The sequence below is a fragment of the Vipera ursinii genome (assembly GCF_947247035.1).
Source record: "Vipera ursinii genome assembly, chromosome: 4".
Classification (NCBI taxonomy): Eukaryota; Metazoa; Chordata; class Lepidosauria; order Squamata; family Viperidae; genus Vipera; species Vipera ursinii.
The window spans coordinates 86,230,344-86,241,380 of record NC_139514.1 but is presented as its reverse complement, the minus strand read 5'-3'; positions in this window follow the sequence as shown (position 1 = coordinate 86,241,380).

The following is an 11,037-nucleotide window of genomic DNA, read 5'->3' as shown; positions in this document are numbered from 1 at the left end:
ACCACTTTGGGCTATTTATTTATTCACCCATTCATTTATCAAATTTAGAAATTGCCCATCTCCCCCACCCCTTTAGGTGGTGTACAAATAAAATATTAAAAGCATAAAAACTGAATATAGAAAATTAAATATGAGTAATTGTTCTTCTGGTCTAGTATTAGTCCAATTATAATTGTTCTCTAGAATTTCAGGCAGAATGTTTTCATGTGTCTTTTTTAATTGAGAATCAAGGAAAAGAAACACTACTCCTAGATTAGTTATTTAGATGCCATCAAGTGGGGGGTTGGCCTCTCATGATTGTAGGGAAATATTTTGCCATTTTCATTTGACTTTAATAATAACTCACGGCAGTGGTGGGATTCAAATATGTGAACAACCAGTTCTCTGTGTGGATGCTGCTTCCGGAAGTCCATTCTGGGCCTGGGCAACAAAAAATTACTTACCGGTTCTGCCAAAGTGGTGCGAACTGACTGAATCCCATCACTGACTCACAGCTTACATTCCAATAACATCCTTGATCCTATCCTGTCCATCCATTTATCCATTGTCTTTGTCAGAATCCAGTTATATTTCATTTCTATCTATCTACTCTGATTTAAAAAACCAATCATTACTGTCTCCTTGATTCTGTCACACAAAAAAAGGGGAGTGGGTATGCATGGGGAGTTTACTACTTTCACTTCCTGTCTTCACTTCAAAGTAACCTTTTGCTGATTCACTTCGGATCTGTTAACAAAACAATGTAGCCATCTGCCTTTCATCCTATGCCTCTCTGAAGCTCTTCTCTTTACCCACAGTGGAGGAAAAGGGGAAGGTGAAAGATGCAACACTTGGAGTCAGGGCAATAAGAGAATTGGATGATCGTAGTGAGGGAGCCGGACTGATGTTATCTTTCCTGAAGTAACACCTAGCAATCTGCCAGTTTGGATCACCCGGAAGAACTGCGGGTGGGGTGGGGGCTGCTTGGGAGCACTTTAAAACATTGAATGGTAGGGAGGGTTCCCCAGATCCTGTCTAGCATGCCTGCAATCAATTTCTCTTAATAAAGAATTGAAGTGGGTCGTTACATTAGACAGGATCTGCAGTAATAGTCAACCTGGAAGGGAGAACTTGCCGGGGGACTTTGCAAAAATTAAAATGTCAAACGACGAGGCAGGGAAGGGAGAAACCCATCCAGAGAGGGAGCCATCTCCTCGACGGACAACCTGCCAGCTGTCGGGATCTGAAATGTCATATTCCTCAGTAGAAGAAGTGGTGGAGATGCGTAACCACAAACCTCGGTGGTCCATGGGTATTGGAAAGAAAAGCGAGTGGGAAAAGAAATCAAGAAAGGTGACCCTGAGACGGGGGCCCAACCAACCAGAATGGAAACAGGAGATGGAAAAATCCCTGCACGTAAGCGAAGAGGAAGGAAGCTGGGCACAACACTCGAACTGGATCCTATAGAAAGCTATCAACCTGATGAAAAGAACCCTCAGCTCCCTAGGGGAGGAGAGTTCTGAGCCCCACGGCCACACCAGCACCCAGAACTGCAGTTGGAGAGACACTGAGGGGGAATTGGAACCTGCAGTCCCGGGGACATCCACTGATCCAATAGCAACCATTTCAGCAGGCCCCACTCCCCGCCGAACTGCAGATGGCGATCTGGATGGGAGACGATACCACTGACGACGCTTGGGGTTTTTCTTAACCCGAGTCCTCAACTACATGGAAAAATACAGCCGGCAAATCCCCAGTGACAAAGCCCGTATCCAGATCGTGCAATCTGCTCTGGACGGGCCGGCCACAGACTGGGTGGTGAATTTGCATGACTCCGATGCCCCAGAGCTCAATGACTTCAACCGTTTCATGTCCTCTCTGAGGAAGCGATTTGAGGATCCCCTGGCTGATCGCAAAGCCCGCGAAAGAAAATGATTAGGCAAGGCAGACGCCCGGTAGCTGAATATATGCAAGAATTCCGGGCCATTGCCAGCAAGCTGAACTGGCTGAAAGACATCCTTCTTAGCCATTTCAAAGACGGCCTAAATTATGACCTATACGATGCCTGCCTGCCCTGGGGGGACCCACACCAACTCGATGACTGATACATCCTGGCAGAGGTGGCAGAGATCGACATACTGAAGAGGCACTGCCGAGGAAAAGAATGGAACCGCTCAACACCTGAGTTGATGCGTGAGCCAGCAAAGCCACCGGCTATGGCCAAAAAGCCAACAGGCTGTTTCAAATGCGGGAGAGAGGAGCATCGGGCCATAGAATGCTGCTTGAAAGCCCCCCTGCACAACCCAGACAGATCACCAGCCAGCAAATCCAGGAAGTCCCCAGTGAAGCAAAAAGAATCCGCCATGAGAGTGATAGAGGCTGTGGAATCCCCAACCTCTGCTCAACACGGGGAAGGAACTCCAGCCTACACTGCAGGTCTGGTGGATGCCTCAGACGACAGCTCGGAGGGTGAACACCTGGTAAGTGGACCCATCACACCCATCCTCAAGACAGTGACTATATTAATTCCCTCCATGCCCGAAGCTGTCAAGGTGAAAACCTTAATAGACTCTGGCTGCACCCAATGCCTCATTAGCCCGATGCTAGTGGGAAATCTGGACATTCCATTGAGGCTAGAACAACCAATTTCATTTGGCCACTTAGATGGGTCCATAGCAGGGGTGTGTGTGCCAGCTACCCTAGCCACTTTACCAGTCCACCTATCCTTGGGGAACCATGAAGAAGACATAACGTTTGTAGTGACCCCAGGCATGGAATGCCCAATGATCCTAGGGATGGAATGGTTAAAGCACAGGTCTGCAACCCGCGGCTCCGGAGCCGCATGCGGCTCTTTCAGCCGTCTTCTGCGGCTCCCAGTCCTCTGACGTGCAGTCCCCCCCCAAAAAAAGTGGGACTAAAAAAGTTCAACCAATCAATTCAAACATGCAGGGTAGGTGCATATCTCGCCTTGGCTCCACTCTTCAGTCAAACTCTGTTCTGCACATGCGCGCATGTACACGCATGTGCACACATTTTTTGCGGCTCCCAGTTTTTCCTTTTGTGAGGGAACTGGTTCCGAGTGGCTCTTTCACTGTTTCAGGTTGCTGATCCCTGGGTTAAAGAAATGGAACCCCTGGGTAAATTGGAGGACAGCAGAAATCAACTTCCCGAAGGGGGACCCTACAGACTTAAAACCCCAAGGGGATCAACCAAAATTAAGAATGGAAAAAGCATCCATGGGAGAAGAAAGGGGGCTACCTGAAATATCAGAGGAATACAGAGATCTCGCTGAAGTTTTCAGTGAGGAGAGGGCAGATGAGCTACCGACCCACGGACTGTGCTATAGAATTCAAGCCCAGGGTAAAACCTCCGAAGCCCAAAGTGAAGGAGGAAATGGAAAGATTCATAAAGAAAAACCTACCGTATTTTCCGGCGTATAAGACGACTTTTTAACCTATGAAAATCACCTCAAAAGTTGGGGGGGTCGTCTTATACGCCCAGTCGTCTTATACGCCGGAAAATCAGCGTCTGGCGTCTGGCGGGAGCCGGCAGGGCAGTCCTGCGCACGCGCGCACTCCCCGGCTGCTCCTTAGCAGCTGGGGAGTGCGCGCGCGTGCAGGACTGCCCTGCCGGCTCCCGCCAGACGCTCTTCCCTCTTGAGGCAGCATCGCTCCCCGGCTCCTAAGGAGTTCTCGGGGATGCTGCCTCAAGAGGGAAGAGTGTCGGGTCCTGCCGGCTCTCACCCGACGTGTCACTGCCTGCAGTTTCGAGCCTGAGCTCCACCGTCCAAATGAATCTCATACAACGTCCCAACAGGCCCTCCGCTTTCATTTCCACTTCGAATAAACAAATTAAAGGGAGATTGTTCGTACGACTCTCGGTTCCAGGACAGCGATGGAAGTAGAGGCAGTGATCAATTTCCTGTGTCCGATGGACAAATCAGGACCCAGTGACGCCCAAAGAGGTGGCACCTTCCTTCTCTTCCGTTGCGAGCTGCTCCAGGGATTCCACAGGTGGCTGCGCGTTCTGGTTAGGGAGGGCGGCTCCTCCTCGGCTTTGGAGACGAGGTGGATCGGGTGGGGGGGGGGAAAGGGGAAGGGACGCTTTCGTCTTATTTTCTATCTCTCGCTCACCTCCTAGCCATGATTCATGATATTTACAGCTGCCTGGGACATTATGTACTTGTAGGGTAAGCCTGGGAGAAGGGAATTATTGGGAGGAGCTGCGGGAAAGCATTAGGGAGACAGTGGAAGAAGAAAGTAGCGATGATCTCTTCCCACCCTCCCCTCCCCGGTGCTAAAAGGGAATTTGGGTGTACCCGGAAAATAACATTGTCGGCGGGATCTAGGCGGATCTTTGGAAGGAGTCTAGCTGTTGCTGGAGTCTTGTCTTCTAACCCGCTCCGTAGTGATCTTGCTGGAATGGAAGGTTTGCTTCTCCACGAAAGCTAATCAGTATTAGAAAGTTAGCACAGGAAGCAATAGCTTCTGTTCCTTTCACAGCCAAGAGCCGGAAAACGTTTCTTCCAAGATTTGGAATCGCAGTAGAAAAATAACTAAATTTGGAACTTTTCAGCATATGGTAAACGCCAAGAGAAATACAAACAGGTTGAATGGATTTTCGGTCTGGCCAGCAAGATCCAATGTTACGTATGCTAACTAAATCATAATCAAAGCATTAATATATATCCAATATGTGTGCACAAGACAGAGATCTTAGCAGGGCCGTTATTTTACTCTTGGGTTCTGCCGGCTCCCGCCCGACCTCTTCCCTCTTGAGGCAGCATCCCTGAGGACTCCTTAGGAGCTGGGGAGCGATGCTGCCTCAAGAGGGAAGAGCGTCGGGCGGGAGCCGGCAGGGCAGTCCTGCACACACGGGCACTCCCCAGTTGCTAAGGAGCAGCCGGGGAGTGCGCGAGTGCGCAGGACTGCCCTGCCAGCTCCCGTCAGACGCCAGCCTGCCCTGCTTCCTCCACAGTGAGAGGGGAGGGCGTGCCTTCCCGGGCTCCTCACTGATTTTCCGGCGTATAAGACGAAAAATCTTAAAAATCACCTCAAAAGTTGGGGGGTCGTCTTATACGTCCAGTCGCCTTATACGCCGGAAAATACGGTATTCTGTATTGATCTGTATTCTACATCAGCCAAGTCATTACATTTTTAAAAAGATGAGTCAAATACTTAAGCTTAAATCTTGAGACATTCCTCTCTGATTTGATGAGAAACCTTTAACAAAAGCTTCATGAATGCAATTTTCAAGCCTGTTAAGTTCTGCCATAAGGAATATATAATTCTTTACTTATCACCAAAATAGCAATTAAAAATTATTTCATATTTGTTGACTAATTCATGCTGACCTCTGGTAGTTATCACATTGTTTTTAAGATGCTTTCAGATTGTGATTGTTATGATCTACTCTGGAATCTTTCCAAATAGCAGTGACTGTACAGATAGTCCTCACTTAACAATACTATTTGAGACCATCATTCCCATCACTAAGCCACAGTCATAAAGGATGATGTCATGTGACACCACCACTTAGCAACAGCAGTTCATGCATTTCTGGTTGCCATCCTAAAGCAAATCCCACACTATCATTAAGCAAGATGTCACACTTTCACTATTTGCAACCTCCTGCCAGCTTCTCCTTTGATTTGGCTGGCACTGAGGGTCTCAAATGGCAATCATGTGATGTCAAAGATGTTGTGGCTAGTTAAGTACAAACAGTGATCATAAGTACCACTTATTCAGTATCATTGTATGTTCAAATGTTTGCCGAATGACTGTGTTTTGTAAAGACCACCTCTAACTCCTCAGATACTTTCCCCCCCACTTTGTCTGCTACCTCAGAAAACATAAGCTAATAATCTTAAATTACACCCCAGTGCATTTGGTTGAATAGTAGAATGGGTTTCCAAAGTTAAATTAATCTGCAGTGGGGTCAGTTACAGTAGTCCTTGCCTTACAACCATTCATATAGTGACTGTTTGAAGTAACAACGGTATTGGAAAAAGTGATTTGTAACTGTTTTTCACATGACCCGTCATGCTTATATCATCAAAATTCAGATGCATCTATTTATGATGGTTGCAGGGTGTCCTGGAGTCACATGATCCCCATGTGCAACCTTCTGACCATCAAAGTCAATGGGGAAGCCAGATTCACTTAACCACCATGCTACTGACTTCAGTGATTCACTTAACAACTGTGGCAAGAAAGTTTGTAAAATAGGCAAAAGTCACTTAACAATTGTCTTGCTTAGCAACAGAAATTTTGGGCTCAATTGTGTTAATAAGTCGTGGACTACATGTGCTTTTAGGAGTTTAGGGCTTCTATTCATTGGCTTTATTGTCTTGCTTTTTCTTTAGGCACCCAAGAGACAATTCTGTCAGGAGATTGGCTGAGGAAAAGTGAGTGCCCAAAGTCATCCAGAGAACAGCCAAGGCTAAAGGTGGGCTTGAGCCTGGTTTTCTTATATCCTAGTCCAGGAGTGAAACTACTACATAACAAAGCGCCGATCAGCTGTGCGGCGGAATCGGCCCCTGAACAAAGCGCCAATCAGCTGTGCGGCGGAATCGACCCTTAACAAATCGCCGGAGATCAGCTGTGTGGCGGAATCGGCCTTAACAAATCGCCGCAGATCAGCTGTGCGGCGGAATCGACCTTGAACGTATCGCCGCGGATCAGCTGCGCGGCGGAATCGGCCCTAACAATTCGCCGCAGATCAGCTGTTCGGCGGAATCGGCCTTAACAAATTGCCGCTGTACGGCGGAATCGGCGCGGATCAGCTGTATGGCGGAAACGGCGGCAGCGAGGGCAACGGCGTCGGTGACAGCTTCTCCGGCCCCGATCGACCGTTTTACCAGGGGCCTTGACAGCGACGGTAGCGGCGATGGCATGGCGTCTCCGGCCCGCCCCCTAAACCACCGCAGCCGCTTGAGTGGAACCGGCGTCTCTGCTCTGCCTCGGCCACCTTGGTCTGCTCCTGAGCGGCAGCCGCCTCCCTGAGGGATTGACATCAAAGAGGCGCCGCGGATCAGCTGTGCGGCGGCAGTGAGGGCGACGGCGGCGGCGACAGCTTATCCGGGCCCTGGTCGACCGTTTTTTTCCAAGGGTCCTTTGACAGCGGCGGTAGCGACGGTGGCGTGGCTGAACCGCTGCACCCGTTTTGAGTGGGACCGGCATCTCCGCTCTCCCTCGGCCACCTTGGCCCCGAGCCCTGGTCGACAGCTTTTCCAGGGGCCTTCGACAGCGGTGGTGGCGGCAGGAGATCTCCGGCCCGCACCCTGAGCCGTTGCAGCCGTTTCAAGTGGGTGCCAACGTCCCCTCTATGCCTCGGCCGCCTCAACCTTTCCTGGGCGGCGGTGGCATCTCCGTATGGATCTTCATCAAAGGAGACGCCGCGGACCAGATGATCAGTGAAGACACCATCGACGATGACGGCGACGGCGGCAACATCGACAACAGCATCCGCGAGCTCCTGGGACGCAACATGGCCCACCTTCGAGGCGCTTGGAACGGAGGCAGCGACATGGCATCTGGGACTACCGTACCTCTGGGAGGCCGAGCTCTGGACGGTCCCCAACCAACAGGGGCCATGGAGCTGGGACCACTTTTACCAAGAACCTTCGACGGCAGCATTAATAGACGCGGCGTGGCGTCTCCGGTCCGCACCCTGGGTGCCGACGGTGTCCCCGTGCCGATCTTAAACCAAAAAGACGCCACGATCCAGCTGATCAGTGGAGACAGCGGCGACTGGACCACCGAAGCCGTCATCACCTTGCCTCTACCAACTCTCAACCTCCCTGCCCACCCTCTCCCCACAGGACATGATGGGCCTGGGTGCAAGCCACAGGGGCAGAGTGGCTTGACCTTACACCTGCAGCCCCATAGAGGTGAGAGCTCTATGGGGTACGCTTCACCCAGAGTGGGTTCTGGACCACCCCCGGAAACAGAATCACAACCCATTGTGAGAGGATGGGGAGTGGCCTGCTTCTGGGGTTCACCCAGCCAAGTGGCAGTGGCTGGGTGACGGTCAGATACCCACCTACCCGACTCGACCCTCCTGCCAATTCTCCATCCATGGGACTGCCTTCCCAAAAACCCTTATAACTCTATGCTACTCCAATATTCCAGCACAGACCTACACGCCCTCAGGGGTTCCCCCCTTTCCTGGGTGCGACCCGCCTACGCTACATCCAATCTTGATGACGGGCCAGACCATTGGGCCTCTGAGAGATGGCCGGGCAGGGTCAGGGGCCTCCAGCATAAGTCCAACAAGAGGCCCCTGGTTAAGTTCCTAGTTAAATTCTTTGTCGGGTTAGGGAGGGGGGGCGGGAAAAGACTATGGTTGTTCGGCGAAGGGGGGCCTTCCAACTACCATAGCGCAGGCCAGGCCTACGACCATTCACGAAGGTGAGGAACGAGAGCCAGTCGCCAACAAAGCCCAGTGGCGAGCTGACAGACAACCAATTCCCAGGATGGTGGGGAACGGCAGAAGGTGCACAAGCAGAGGGCCATATCGACACCGGGAGGGTCATCTTCGCTCTCTACAAGCGGTGAGACGCTCCGACCCTCTGTACTTCCCCCGAGGACCCGGGAGCGAAGATGTACAGCCTCCTAAGCTCAGGCTGGTCTACCTAAATGCCAGGTCCGTTGTTAACAAGGCTCCCCTTGTCCGAGACCTAGTGGAGAGTGAGCACGCGGACCTAGCTTGCATCACGGAAACCTGGCTGGGCCCAGAGGGTGGCGTCCCTCTGGTTGACCTCTGCCCACCTGGCTTCCAGGTGTTGCACCAGCCTCGGGCCCATGGTAGGGGCAGAGGAGTGGCAGTAATCATCAAGGAGACCCTTAGCCTGCGGGAGACCACCGTCCCTCAGATAGTCGGGTGTGAGTCTCTCTTTCTGAGATACGGTCCGGGGGCGCAGTTGGGCCTGCTGCTGGCGTACCTTCCACCTAATCGTGCAGCGGTAGCCCTGCCTAAGCTACTCGATGTCCTCTCAGGGTTGGTGGTTGAATTCCCCAAACTCATGGTCTTGGGCGACTTCAACCTACCGTCCCTTGGAGGATCGTCCGAACTAGCTCGGGAGTTCATGGTTTCCATGACGGCCATGAACCTGTCGCGAATAATTTCTGGACCGACGCATGAGGGAGGCCACACCCCCAACTTGGTGTTCTTATCTGGACGGTGGCGTGATTATATTGGTGGGGGCTCCACAACCGTTACGCCCCTGTCATGGACCGATCATCACCTCCTACGGCTAGACTTCCCCTTTGCCACCCCCCGCCGTGGGTACACCGTGCCAACTAGATGGTACCGCCCCAGGCGCCTAATGGACCCTGATAGGTTCCAAGCAGCGCTTGGGAACCCACCTGCACTCCCTGCTCACAGCTCGGTGGACGCCTTAGTGGAAGCCTGGGAAAGGGCAGCCACGGAGGCTTTGGACCGAGTTGTACCCCTGCGGCCCCTGACCCGGCGCAGATCCCAGCGAGCCCCATGGTTCACCGCGGAGGTCCGGGAGATGAAGCGTCGGAGACGGGGCCTAGAGAGCCGTTGGAGATCCAGTCGATCCGAATCCGACCGATTGCGACTAAGAATCCTCACCAGGTCTTATCTCGCAGCGATAAGAGTGGCGAAATCCAATTACTTCTCCACCCTCATCGCGTCCGCAGATAATCGCCCGGCTGCCCTGTTCAGAGTGACTCGCTCCCTTCTGAACCAAGAGGTGAGGGAGGAACCCTTACAGGGTCGAGCCGAGGAATTCGGTCAATATCTGTTGGATAAAATCGCTCGGATTCGAACCGGCCTGGACTCCAACTGGGCAGAGTCGGAGGAACAGGACATGGGCAGTCTTGTCGACGTCATCTGGGAGGAATTTGATCCTGTGACTCCAAAGGAAGTGGACAGGATTATGAGGAGGTTGAGCTCCTCCACATGCTTACTGGACCCGTGCCCTTCCTGGCTGGCTTATGCAGCTCGAGAGGGGACACGAGGCTGGTTTCAAGCGGTCATCTCTGCTTCTCTGAGTGAGGGTCACTTCCCCACCTCCTTGAAGGAGGCGATGGTGAGACCTCTCCTCAAGAAGCCCACCCTGGACCCAACCTCATTGAATAACTTTCGTCCAGTCTCCAACCTTCGCTTCCTTGCGAAGGTTGTTGAGAGTGTGGTGGCGCATCAACTTCCTCAGGTCCTGGAGGAAGCGGTTTATCTAGACCCGTGCCAATCGGGCTTCAGGCCGGGCTACAGCACGGAGACGGCATTGGTCGCTCTGATGAATGATCTCTGGAGGGCCCGGGACAGGGGCCATTCCTCTGTCCTAGTCTTATTAGACCTTTCGGCAGCTTTCGATACCATCGACCATGGTATCTTGCTGCGGCGCCTCAGGGGACTGGGAGTGGGAGGCACGGTTCTGCGGTGGTTCTCCTTTCTCCTGGGTCGCTCGCAGTCGGTGCTGGCAGGAGGACAGAGGTCGACTCCGAGGCCTCTCGTTTGCGGAGTCCCTCAGGGGTCGGTTCTCTCGCCTCTCCTGTTCAACATCTACATGAAACCGCTGGGTGAGATCATTCGTGGTTTTGGAGTAGGGTACCATCAGTATGCTGATGACACCCAGCTTTTCATCTCAACTCCAAACAGCATCAGTGATGCCCTCGACGTGATGTCCCGTTGCCTGAAAGCGGTCCGGGAATGGATGGGGAGGAACAGCTTCAACTCAACCCGGACAAGACTGAATGGCTGTACATTCCGGCAAGCCAGGATACTCAGGATATTCCATCCCTTAACATCGGGGATGAGTTATTACCCCCTGTTGATAGGGCCCGCAACCTGGGTGTCCTCCTAGACTCACAGCTAACCTTGGAAGATCACATAGGAGCTGTGACCATGGGGGCCTTCTCCCGGGTTCGACTAGTGCGCCAACTACGACCTTATCTGGACCTGGATACCTTACGTACACTTGTGACCTCTCGCCTTGACTACTGTAACGCTCTCTACATGGGGCTGCCCTTGAGAGCCACTTGGAAGCTTCAACTGGTGCAGAGTGCAGCTGCACGAACACTTTTGGGG